The following is a 12,072-nucleotide window of genomic DNA, read 5'->3' as shown; positions in this document are numbered from 1 at the left end:
CCATCCTGTTTTGAAATATCGGGGTTAAAGCTCCATTTCTACTTCAAATTCCAACTTCCTACTAACGTGCACCCTGGGAGACAGCAAGTGGCGGCTAAAATACTCATGGTTCCTGACATACACTTGGGAGACCAGAGTCGATCTTTATGCTTTGGCCTGGCACAGGTCCAGCTGATGTGGGTGTTAAGGCAGTGGACAAGCAGATGGAAGGTCTTTGTTGTCTGCTTCTAATTGCCTTGCTAATAAAATTTATGAACAAAATATAATTTTCATTAGATTTTTTAACTTTTTAAAAAAGATTTATTTTACTTTTATTGCAAAGCCAGACATAGAGAGAGGAAGAGATATAGAGACGAAGATCTTCTGTCCATTGATTCACTCCCCAAGTGGCTGCAGTGGCCAGAGCTGAGTTCATTTGAAGCCAGGAGCCAGTAATCGCTTCAGGTCTCCAAAGTGGGTGTATGGATCCAAGGCTTTAGGCCATCCTCTACTGCTTTCCCAGGCCATAGGCAGGGAGCTGGATGAGAAGTGAGCAGCCAGGACACGAACTACTGCTTATATGGGATCTTGGCCCTTGCAGGTTGAGGACTTTAACTACTAGGCTATTGCACCAGGCCTTCATTAGATATTTCTAGGCAGACTTTAATAGACCACCCAGAATAGATTTTGTGTGCACACACATACACGTGTTTACTCTAGCATGCAAGCTAATCCATTTATGTGAATTTACCTAGCTCAGGCAGACAAAAGTAGCCTAAGAATGTGTCATTATAATTCAGACAATCTACTAGCTACTCAGTACTAATTTTGCATAAAAGCCAAAGAGAATGGTTGATGATTGCTCTGGGATAAACTTATTCATGCTGTGTGGCTGGGGTCTCCCTGTGGGCAACTGCTTCATCAGTACTCATTGCATTTAAAAGTCATTCTGCACATTGACTTCAGGTGGGGCCACCTTGATAGATCTGGTCTCAAGGGTCGCTTGTGTCTCACTCCCCTGAGGTGCTGCTAGCTTTCAGCTTGATCAGCTCCTGATTGATGCGCGCACCTTAAGTTAACTCCCGGGAAGTTCAGTAAAAATGAAATGCCACACAACTGCATGAGCTTGGATGAACAGAGTGGGAATCAGCTCAGATGAAATCCCATCTTACAGACTTGGTGCCTGTGGACCCCGACTAGCAGGACACACCACTCTGCTGTTTTAGGTTTTAATGCACAATTGAAAAGGCAGTCACCTGAAATTAGAGGCTGGTTTGGGGTTTAGCAGCACGTGGTGCACCTGACCATGAATGATGTAAGAGATGTGGCTGTTGGCCACCCGATGCTCCCTCCCACCCTGTAACTTCAACTGAAATGCTCATACCCCCTTTGATTCGCAACAGTAAAATCCTATGCAAGGCTGTTGCTTAACATTGTGCCAAGCACTGAGGTATGTATTTCACGTAAAGCATCGTTTTTAATGTGCATGGAAGGTTGGGGGGAAAAGCAGGGCTTATTATTGCTATTTTGCAATGGAAAATATCATGAAATAGTGTGGCCAAAGGGCACATAATGAGCCTGTAGCACAAGCTCAAGGAGTTGAGGTGAATTAGCTCCAAAGCTTGAGCTCGAACCTGTCGCTTTATCCTCGTCACCTGTTGATCTTCAGGGCTAAAACTTCTTTCTTCTTTGGTTTTCCTATTCTGATATGGTTGCCTTGGGTCTCTTTCCCCTCTTCTCCTTTAGTCTATTGTGGCTTTTTTTCCATCTCTTTTTCCCATTAAGCCTTCTCCTTGAATCAGTGCAGGGCCTGATCTCCGAAGGGTTAACTCCACAGCTTAGCTTGTTTCTAAGGGGTAACAGGATGCGCAATCTTGGCCTGATACATTTAGCCCCTAGCTTAACCACAAGTACCTGTTTCCCTGCTTCCCATTTATTAAGAGGCCCCCGGGGGATTTTAGGAGCTGCTTGAGCATTGGAAAAATACTGGGAGGAACTAGGCAGAGTATAAAAAGGCAGACTAGAGTTCAATAAAACGGCATTCTCTTTACAAGAATGACCCAGTGCGTGTTGTCTTCTTTTTAACCCTAGTCCCTCCACTCGGCTCAGGGTACACAGTGACACGGGTGTTGCCGACAAATCAGAGTTCACAAAAAATAGTTACATCAGATGTTTATTAGAGTGATAACATGCTTGAACAGAGGATAAACAATGATCGGTTTGACTGCTGGATTGTATGTTTTCCCCTTAGGACAGAACATATTCCCACCTCAGGCCTCACAGCATCAGACAGGAGCAAGGCACCAAGACAGGCGCTGCTCACCTGCAGAGGCTAGGGCACACTTCTTGCCCAGGTTGTGTGAGATGTGAAGACAGGAAAGACAGTTCTGGGTGAATCACTATTTACTAGTCTGTGAGGAAAATGTTGACTCTGACAAAATGCGACAATGAATTCCAGCTAAAATCTAAAGCACAATTTATTTGTCTCCAAAGTTTCGACTTACAACTGCAAGGATCTTACAGAGAGACTTCTTTTTACAAACCACTCACGGGCAGTTTACTCATCCACTGGCTGGGAGGGAAGATGACCATTGGGTGAAGGAACGGGGATCAGTAGCTGGATTTTTTTGTTTTGTTTTTGTTTTTCTTAATCAAAAAACTGTGTAGGTGAAATGTGATTGGAGACCGCAGAACAAGATCAGCTTGACACTGACTTGTGCAGCCTGCCCACATTTTATCAGTCTTTTTGGAAGTGCGCTTTCTGTTCACACACATTCTAGCAGGACATCTACTGCATCCACACAGTCAGGCAAAGGGTTGGAACTACAGGGGAGGGGGGTGGGGAGGGATTCACTCTTTCCTAATCCCATTTTAAAATTTTAATCTAGGACTACCAGGATGTCAAACCATGCCCAATTTTGATCAGTATACAGCTTCATTCACAAAAGCATTCATAATCTGACAGAGTTATAAAGAAATTAGGACAGACATACTTGACACCGTAGAGGCCCTTTGGGTCACAGAATCAGGTCAACCCAAATCAAAGCATTGGTCACATATGCTTTGTTCATACTTGCTTGTTGGGAAAAGGTGGCAGTGGAGACGTGAGCCCTTCAAGCTGGGTAGTGTGATATGCATTAACGAATAAGTTCGGAGAGAAACAAAAATGTCTGTCACTCAGCCAATCTGCAAACATTTTAGTTTGCAGAGTTTTTCCATAAGGTGTTCTTTTGTTTCCAACATTGTGACCTCCTGACTACGGGCTCTGTTGCGTTGTATCTCCTGTACACAAAACACGAACACATGACTTGATTCATGTTTCTCGAATCTCATTGAACACAGGAATACGAAGGGCTGATTGGCGGCTGAGGCCTGTAGATATTCATGGAATCTCAAGGAAAGGACACAGTCAGCAGATCTTACCAAGGTAACAAAGTGAAGAACGAATTGCAGCAAAAATCAACCGCCACTTCCCAATGTGATCCAAAAGGACTCAGCTGGCTAATTTCCAAAACAAATTCTAATTTTCCTTAGCCAAGTGATCTGCGTAAGATATCGGAGTCTGTCCATGGCTATGTGATCTCATAAACATGTGTCTCTTGAAATGGTGTTAATACCTACAGAAAGTTGTGAATGTGTGCTAAAGACATTGCCTACCAACTATAAATCTTTAAAATTTATTGATTTCTTTCTGCTATTTTTTTAAATTAACTTACTTTGTTTCATATTATTTAATTTTTTTAAGATTTATTTTTATTTTTATTAGAAAGTCAGACATACAGAGAGGAGGAGAGACAAAGATCTTCCATCCGATTGGTTCACTCCCCAAACCGCTGCAATGGCTGGAACTGCGCTGATCTGAAGCCAGGAGCCCAGAGCCTCTTCCAGATCTCCCATGTGGACGCAGGATCCCAAGGCTTTGGGCCATCCTCCACCAGCTTCCCAGGCCACAGGCAGGAAGCTAGATGAGAAGCGGGACTGCTGGGGATTAGACCCAGCACCCAAATGGGATCCTGGCACATGCAATGTGAGGACTTTAGTCACTAGGCTAACCTGCGGGCCCCAATTTATTCACTTTGTAATGGACAAAATAGTGGTACCTATTTCTGGAGTGCAGCCCAATACTTGGGCATACATGCACGTGGTGCACTGATCAATTCTTGATATTTAGACTGTGCGCTACCTCAAGCATCTGTCATTTCGTTGTCATAAGAGTCCTCAAACTCTTCGTGTCTAAGTAATTTAAATGCACAGTCTGTGAAACTGTCCGCCAGAGCTGATGCGCCTCTTTTATCATCTTTTAAATTCCTTCACCAAGGGTTGGCCCGCTCATGGGGCCCCTGGCACAGGGACTGTCCACCTCCCCCTCGGAGATCCTGCAGGAACTAGGCAAAGGGGTCACTCAGCCACAGCCTGGGGCGTCGCCTCATGCCACCCCACAGGTGCCCGGCCCCAAGGACGTCCTGGGGGAGATGGACGGTTCAGCAACTGGGAGGGTAAAGAGCTGGTGGCCCTAGGCAAAAAAATAAGGTAAAACTGGGTCTGCCATCTAGTTTGGAAGATTTGCTGCTCTATACAATTGCAGAAGCACAAGACAAAACTCCTGTTCATAAATTCATTACAGCACTCAGATCTACAGGACTGTAAACATCGGACCCCAGGTTGAAAGTGTGTGCATGTGTTAAGATGAACACTTCAAACAACATCAGATGGTGCCATGCCAGGCAAAGAGCTTTTTTTAAAAATGTGTTCAAAGCAACATTGTTTTGTTGACACAAGCTTTTGGAAGAAAGTTTGTCATTCCTGAGTTTACGTCTTATCCCTCACGCGTAGATGAGTTATATGAAAGTGCTAAAAACCAGTCAGGAGGAAAGGTTGCAGATTGTATTCCTCAGCTGGCCAACTTCAGTCCTGATTTGTGGGGTGTGTCTGTCTGTACAGTAGATGGACAGAGGCCTTCTATCCGTGATACCAAACTTCCCTTTTGTCTGCAGTCTTGTGTAAAACCTTTAAAATATGCCATCGCTGTCAATGACCTTGGAACTGAATATGCACATCGATATGTTGGGAAAGAGCCAAGTGGATTAAGATTCTACAAACTGTTTTTATTTATTTATTTATTTATTTTCTGATTTGTGTGTTTTATTTTTTTTTCTTCATTAATTACATTGTATTATGTGACACAGTTACATAGGTACTTGGGTTCTCCCCACCCCTCCCCAAGCCCTCCCACCATGGTGGATTCCTCCACCTTGTTGCATGAACACAGCTCAAGTTCAGTTGAGAGTCCCCCATTGCAAGCGTATACCAAACATAGAGTCCAGCATCTTATTGTCCAGTCAAGTTCAACGGCTTCTTAGGTATACACTCTCTGGTCTGAAGACAGAGCCACACAATCCTATGGCAAATGCTGCACCAATTGTTGTGACCTCATTAATAAAGCAACGAGTAAATAATGCTGAGAAATTTGACAACGTGATGCAGTTTTTGAATAAGATGGCTGCTAATGAATATGTTGGATTCAGTAATACAACATCTCAGTCTGAAAGAGAAAATGGAGATCAAAATTTTGCCACAGGATATTACTTAGAAGAAAAAAGTGTTTTCCAGAAGGCACAGACATGGTTGGTATGTTAGATTTCTATTTCCATCTGTGTCCCATGGAAGTGGCCTGTGAACCAGCTAGTGTGATGGCTGCAACCCTGGTGAACGGCGGCTTCTGCCCAATCGCTGGCCAGAGGATACCGAGCCCCCAGGCAGTTAAAAACACTCTGATCTTGATGCATTCCTGTGGCATGTATGATTTCTCTGGGCAATTTGCCTTCCATGTTGGTCTTTCTGCAAACTCTAGAGTTGCTGGGGGCATTCTTTTAGTTGTCCCCCATGTCATGGGCATGATGTACTGGTCTCCTCCCCTGGACAAGATGGGCCACAATGTTAAAGGAATTCACTTCTGTTATGAGCTCGTCTCTCTGTGTATTTCCATAACTATAATAATTTGAGTCACTTGATCCTCGAACAGAAGGTGGTGATCAAAGGCATTCCTTTGGACCATTGAACTATGAAAATCTCCAACAACAACTTGCTTTAAAAGAAAAAAAAATGGTTTAAATGGAAAAAAGTGTCACCTGAGTCAAATGAGGACCTCTTCATGACTGTAGTGTATAGGAAGGAAGGTCTGGCAGGGTAAAGCTAAAGAAACGGGATCAAGCTTCAGAACAGTTCTCCGTCTAAACTTTCAAATATAGTTTGTAAACTGCAAATATTTATTTGAGTATTTTTGTGTTCTCAATTTTGAATGCTGGAGCCATAACTTTCTTCCCTTCATAATCTTTGTGAACGACATTAGGTTAAAAGTAATTGTTTATTTTTGAGAGTATTTACAAGTCAATGAAGCAAATTTACTTTGTTTTGGAACAAAGGAAATTAAAAAAAATTCTTGATGTAATGAAAATTTTAACTATGTGATCATATAATTCCGTTTTATAACAGCAGCAGAAAATTTAATTTCTCAGTTCTAAGACCGAACAATTGAATTAATAAATATTGTTGCATTTTTTTTCTATTTTAAAACTGATATGGTTATAGTGGCAACGGAAAATAACTTTTCTTTTCTTTCCTTTTCTTTTCTTTTTTTTTTTTTTTTTATTATTGGAAAGCCGGATATACAGAGAGGAGGAGAGACAGAGGAAAATTTTCCGTCCGATGATTCACTCCCCAAGTGAGCCCCAACGGGCCGGTGTGCGCCGATCCGATGCTGGGAACCTGGAACCTCTTCCAGGTCTCCCACGCGGGTGCAGGGTCCCAAAGCTTTGGGCCGTCCTCGACTGCTTTCCCAGGCCACAAGCATGGAGCTAGATGGGAAGTGGAGCTGCCGGGATTAGAACTGGCACCCATATGGGATCCCGGTGCGTTCAAGGCGAGGACTTTAGCCACTAGGCCACGCCGCCGGGCCCGATAAAATAACTTTTCTTAAAAAAAATTTATTTATTTATTGCTAAGTCAGATATATACAGAGAGGAGGAGAGACAGAAATATCTTCCATCAATGGTTCACTTCCCAAGTGATCGCAATGGCCAGAGCTGCGCTGATACAAAGCCAGGAGCCAAGATCCACTTCCAGGTCTCCCACACGGGTGCAGGGTCCCAAGGCTTTGAGCCATCCTCAACTGCTTTCCCAGGCCACAAGCAGGGAGCTGGATGGGAAGTGGGGCTGATGGGATTAGAACTACTGCCCATATGGGATCCCGGCATGTTCAAGATGAGAACTTTAGCCACTAGGCCACAGAACCTGGCCCGGATTCTTTTCTTTTTAATGGCTGATTAGTATTCCATTGAGTAGATGTACCACAGTTCCTTTATTTAATTGTTGATCAGTGAAACTTGAGATTTTTTTTTCCATGTTTTTGCTTTTGTTGGTTATACTGCAATGAATATAGGGATGCAGGTTGCTTTCTCATCGTGTGTATTGGTTCTTTTAGATACATTCCCAGGACTGGAATTGCTGGGTCATGTGCTAGATGCATTTTCAGTTATCTGAGCATTCTCCATACTGAGTTCCATGGTGGCTGCATTAGTCTACATTCTACCAGAAGTGGATAAGGGAACCTTTCTCCACATATCCTCACCAGCAGCTGTTAGTAGTTTTCTGTATGTAGGCCATCCTCGCTGGAGTTCAATGGAATTTCAATGTTCTTTTTTTTTAAGATTTATGTATTTTTATTGAAAAGTAAGATATAAAGAGAGGAAGAGAGACGGAGAGGATGATCTTCCATCCAATGATTCACTCCCCAAGTGGCCACAACGGCCATAACTGAGCCAATCCAAAGCCAGAGACCAGGAATTTTTTCCAGCTCTCCCATGCGGGTGCAAGGTCCCAAGGCTTTGGGCCATCCTCAACTGCATGCAGGCCAGGGTTTTGCCACTAGGCTACCGTGCCAGACCCAGTTGTTCAATTTGTAATCCAGCTTGCTGCTAATATACTCAGGAGTGTAGTGGCTGTTGGCTCAAATTCTTGGAACCCTGCCTCCCACATGAAAGAGAGGATGGCATTCTGTGCTGTAAGCTTGGAGCTGACTTAAGTATGTCTTTGTGGCTGTTAGAGGAGTGAACTAGGGGATGAAAAATCTCCTCTAATGTCTCTCAGCTTTTAAATAGGAGAGAGAAAGGGAGGGAGGCTGACAAACCATTTAGATGTTATAAATTCTGATAAGAAGTAAAATTTGTAATTTATAGTGTTTAAGGAATATTTATTTTGTATTCCTGAAACAGAAAGAAGAATGACTAAACAGGCAACATCACCCATTCATTTGAAGGCCATTTAGTGAGGTCTGATCATGTCATGAACAAGCTTAATTTTGCCATTATGAGATGGGAAAATAGAAGTCCATGAAGAGTACCAGCATAATGTAAAGGGTGAATGTTCAGCTTAACACTTGAGAATAAAGGCCTTTCTCAGAAGCTCCAGTGCTGTTATCCAGTGAACAAATGTGTGGTCATTGTGTTGTTTCCGTGTCCTCCGAGCCTTTTGCTCCAGCCCCCATTCTCCATCAGAGCTCAAGGACAGACATCCGCAGCCACAACTGGACGGATTGCACCTGCTTCATCTTCTCTCAATAGATCCACAATCCATTTAGGTTTGATGCAAATGAACAACACTGTGAGAGCGTACTGTTGTGTTCATCTTTCCCTGAAGAGTTGATATTTGTTCAAAACTTCAGCCAGACACACTGTCTTCTGTAAGGACTAAGAGAAAAAGTCTGTCAGGATATAGACTCATGAAATATATGATTTCCGTTGGCTTGCACATTGTATGCAATTGGAAGCAATAGAATGACACCTTCAAAAAGCCAGTATATTATTAATGCACAGTTTCACCCTTTTTTTGAAATACTAAGCTAACATTAAAATATTCTAATTATTTCCACTACAAACATGTATTATATATGCATGTATATGCATATGTATATGTTTATGTATATGTATATGAAGTGATCACTAGGAATTCTAGGATGACCCACAAATGCTATGTTGATTGACTTCAGTACAATTAACAAGCCATCAAGAATCATAGAAATTCAGCTTTCCGTGTGCCTGGGTACTTCAACCATAAGGAGTAACTGCACATTCACCTCTCCCTTTCAGTGAGCAATCCCCAGTTCAGAAAGAATTCCACATTACTGATACATTCATGAGTTTGGCCTCAAACTACTTTTTGACAAAATTAGTGTTTGACATATATTTTCCATTTGCTTACATAATAACTCATACTTGTAATATTCCTCAAACAAAACACTGAAAAAATCAAGTCTTTGCTTGAAGTCTATACCATGAAACTACTTCATTTACAAAAATAGTTTTACAGAAAAGAATTTGCTTTATAAATATAAAATTACATGTCTATTAGATGCACAAAACACATAAATGAATTTGACTTTCAGACTCAGATCCTATCCCCAAAATATTGTATATATATATCAAAAGTATATATATATATATATCTGACTTTTATTATATATATTTATATATATAAATCTGAAGGAAAAAAAACCTCTGCGACAATTATAGTCTTGATCAATTCATAGAAGGGAAACTCAATGTATATTTTCTGGGAACATAAATTACTAATGGTCTTATCTGTTCATATATATATACATATATATATATATATATGGCTCAGTGCGGTGGCCTAGCAGCTCAAGTTGTCACTTTGAATGCGCTGAGATCCTATATGGGCACTGGTTCTAATCCCGGCAGCCCCACTTCCCATCCAGCTCCCTCTTGTGGCATGGAACAGCATTTAAGGATATAAGAATAATGATCCCAAGCACTCACAAGGAGCTTAAAAACAGGGAATCCCAATCTCCCAAAGGGGTCAGCATTCACCAAACACCAAGGGCAACCAGGGATGACCAAGAAGTGTGTGTCTCTGGACCGGATACCTCTGAAGACTCGCTAGAACAACCCTTACAACTTAAAGACAGAACAGCATTTAGGGCTGAGAACTGCTCAACACATTCAAGTCTGCACTGTGAATCTCTCCTGTTTTCCCTCCAGCCGCGCCTTTAGGAGCCCTGGTCTCCTGAAACGCACACCTTGGGTGAGATGGTGAGACCCAGGCAGGAGGCCGCAAATGCACTTAGAACCCAGGAAGTTTGTTCCTGTTGGGCTCCCGTCCTGTCCTGCCCCTCTGCCATCTTGTGGGCTTAGGCAAGCATCAGTGTGAGAGCAGAGCTGTGAGAACAAGGCCCTGAGCCCTGAGGAGTGCAGCGGCAAGAAGAGGGGCTTCAGCTCAGGAAACAAGGCGGGAGCCAGCTCTGCAAGCAGCGGGAAGGGCAGTCAGTTAAGGCAGACTCTGCCGTGCTGTGGGAGCTCGACCACGGGGGAGCCTGGAATCACGAGGGAGACGGCCGGGATGCTCTTTTCTCTGGATTCGGACCTGCAGTAAGCAACCACACAGAAATTCCAGAAACTGCTCCCGAAGAGCCTACTGCTGCAGCAGACCAAGCTATCAACACTTTACTACTCATAGTGAGTAGGTTTGTAGAGTTTCCTAGAGCTACTGACCTCAGACTGAGAGGAAGAACATTGAACAGGCAGCCTGGACACCAGGAAACGTGGATGGAGACGGATGAGCCGCTCTGTGTGCTGACATGACATCTTGAACTCCTTACCACGTCTGCATGACTGACGATGGCCCAGCATGCAGTCTGGGCCCCCTTGGAACTTCCGCTGGGGGACAACTGCCCCTCCGGAATTGACAAGGTCTCACCTTGCTGGCCTGTACCACTGACTGGTGATCAGCAGCAACTCAGACTTTCCAACAGGTGCTTGCTGGGGCCTCTGATCTGTCTGGCTGCCCAGGGAGCAGATCCTGGCCATCAGAGATTCTGAAGCCTGCAGGAGCTCGGTGAAGGTTCTAATGTGACCATAAAGTGCTTCCCCCTGCCCCGGGGCTCTGGGGAACATTGTAACTGGAGAGGACATGCAGACCCAGTTCATTCTTTACGGTTCTGCCCTGCCTTGTCTCTCCCGCACCTGCTGAGCAACCCCAAGGAATCCATCTGGGAGGAGGCTTGCTGGACCCTCTCAGAGAGCACCCCTGGCAGCGGGGTGCAGAAATGCACATCCTTGTGTTGAAGTCCTTCTGAAAGCAGAGTTCCATGTAAGAGGCAGCCAGCGTCATCCCCAGTGCTTCCGTAGGAGGAATTCCTATGCAGAGCAGTACCTGGTCTCCCGGGGCAGCCTCAAACCCCGTGCCACTTGCTGACCGCAATGGAGTCAAAGATGACACCAGTGGCCCTCAAGTGGCAGACCATCCTGAGGCTTGCACAGTGGCTCAGGAGTCTGTCCCTGCACTCCTCTCCTCAGCTGCCATCGAGTTGCTGCAGAACCATGAGACCCGGGAGATGAACCAGAAGGACGACTCAGCTTGGCTCCCCAAGGGGCTGAAACACAAGAGCAGTTCATCTTGGAGCAGCATGAGTCCCCCCAGGAGTGCTTCTAGTCACAAAGCCTGCCTCTGGGAAGCAGGGAACACCACCCACCAGGAGGACCCCCATCCAGACCTGTCACACAGCTCAGCTGTCCAGGAGAACACACCCCTCACCTGCCCCTTCCTGGAGGGAATGCTCCCGGGACACACAAAGCCATCGAAGGCTCCTGTTGCGGTTTTGTGAGAAGTAGACATGTTGAATTGGTTTCCTGAAACTGGATATTGGCCACACACACGTGTTTAACTCTGGAGCCCAGAGTATTACAAAGAAGGCTGAGGTAATCGGCACTTTTATTTTTTTCTTTATATTTTGCTTTAATGATGATCAGTTTCCCTTCTGTCTGGCTTCATCTTTCCCAGGTGTCCGCTTTGAAATTTACCTCTTCGGTATTGGGATAAATGGGATATTCTAGAAGCAGGAGGTAGGCGGTCAGGAGAGAGAGGAGAAATCCAGACAAAATATCTTTGCTCAGGCAGAACATTCAACTTGTGTGCTTGGATTAGGAAATCTGTTTATTTTTCTTCTGAGCTTTTTTTTTTTTTTTTTTTTTTTTTGGATTAAACTCTTTTCTTGGATTAAACTTGCTGTCCCCCAAACCT

The 12,072-nt window shown here is 44.0% G+C and overlaps 1 protein-coding gene and 1 pseudogene across 1 annotated transcript in view; both read left to right on the top strand.

Annotated features, from left to right (window-relative positions):
• The window catches only part of LOC131482427 (USP6 N-terminal-like protein), a 409,820-nt gene that overhangs the window by 173,231 nt on the left and 224,517 nt on the right, over nucleotides 1-12,072 (top strand). The gene's annotated exons all lie outside the window — the stretch shown is intronic.
• LOC101517791 (glutaminase kidney isoform, mitochondrial-like) lies at nucleotides 5,374-6,037 on the top strand (annotated as a pseudogene).

The sequence above is a fragment of the Ochotona princeps genome, chromosome 17 (genome assembly GCF_030435755.1).
Source record: "Ochotona princeps isolate mOchPri1 chromosome 17, mOchPri1.hap1, whole genome shotgun sequence".
Taxonomy (NCBI): domain Eukaryota; kingdom Metazoa; phylum Chordata; class Mammalia; order Lagomorpha; family Ochotonidae; genus Ochotona; species Ochotona princeps.
The sequence above is the reverse complement of the archived record's forward strand: the minus strand, read 5'-3'. Positions and strand labels throughout refer to the sequence as shown.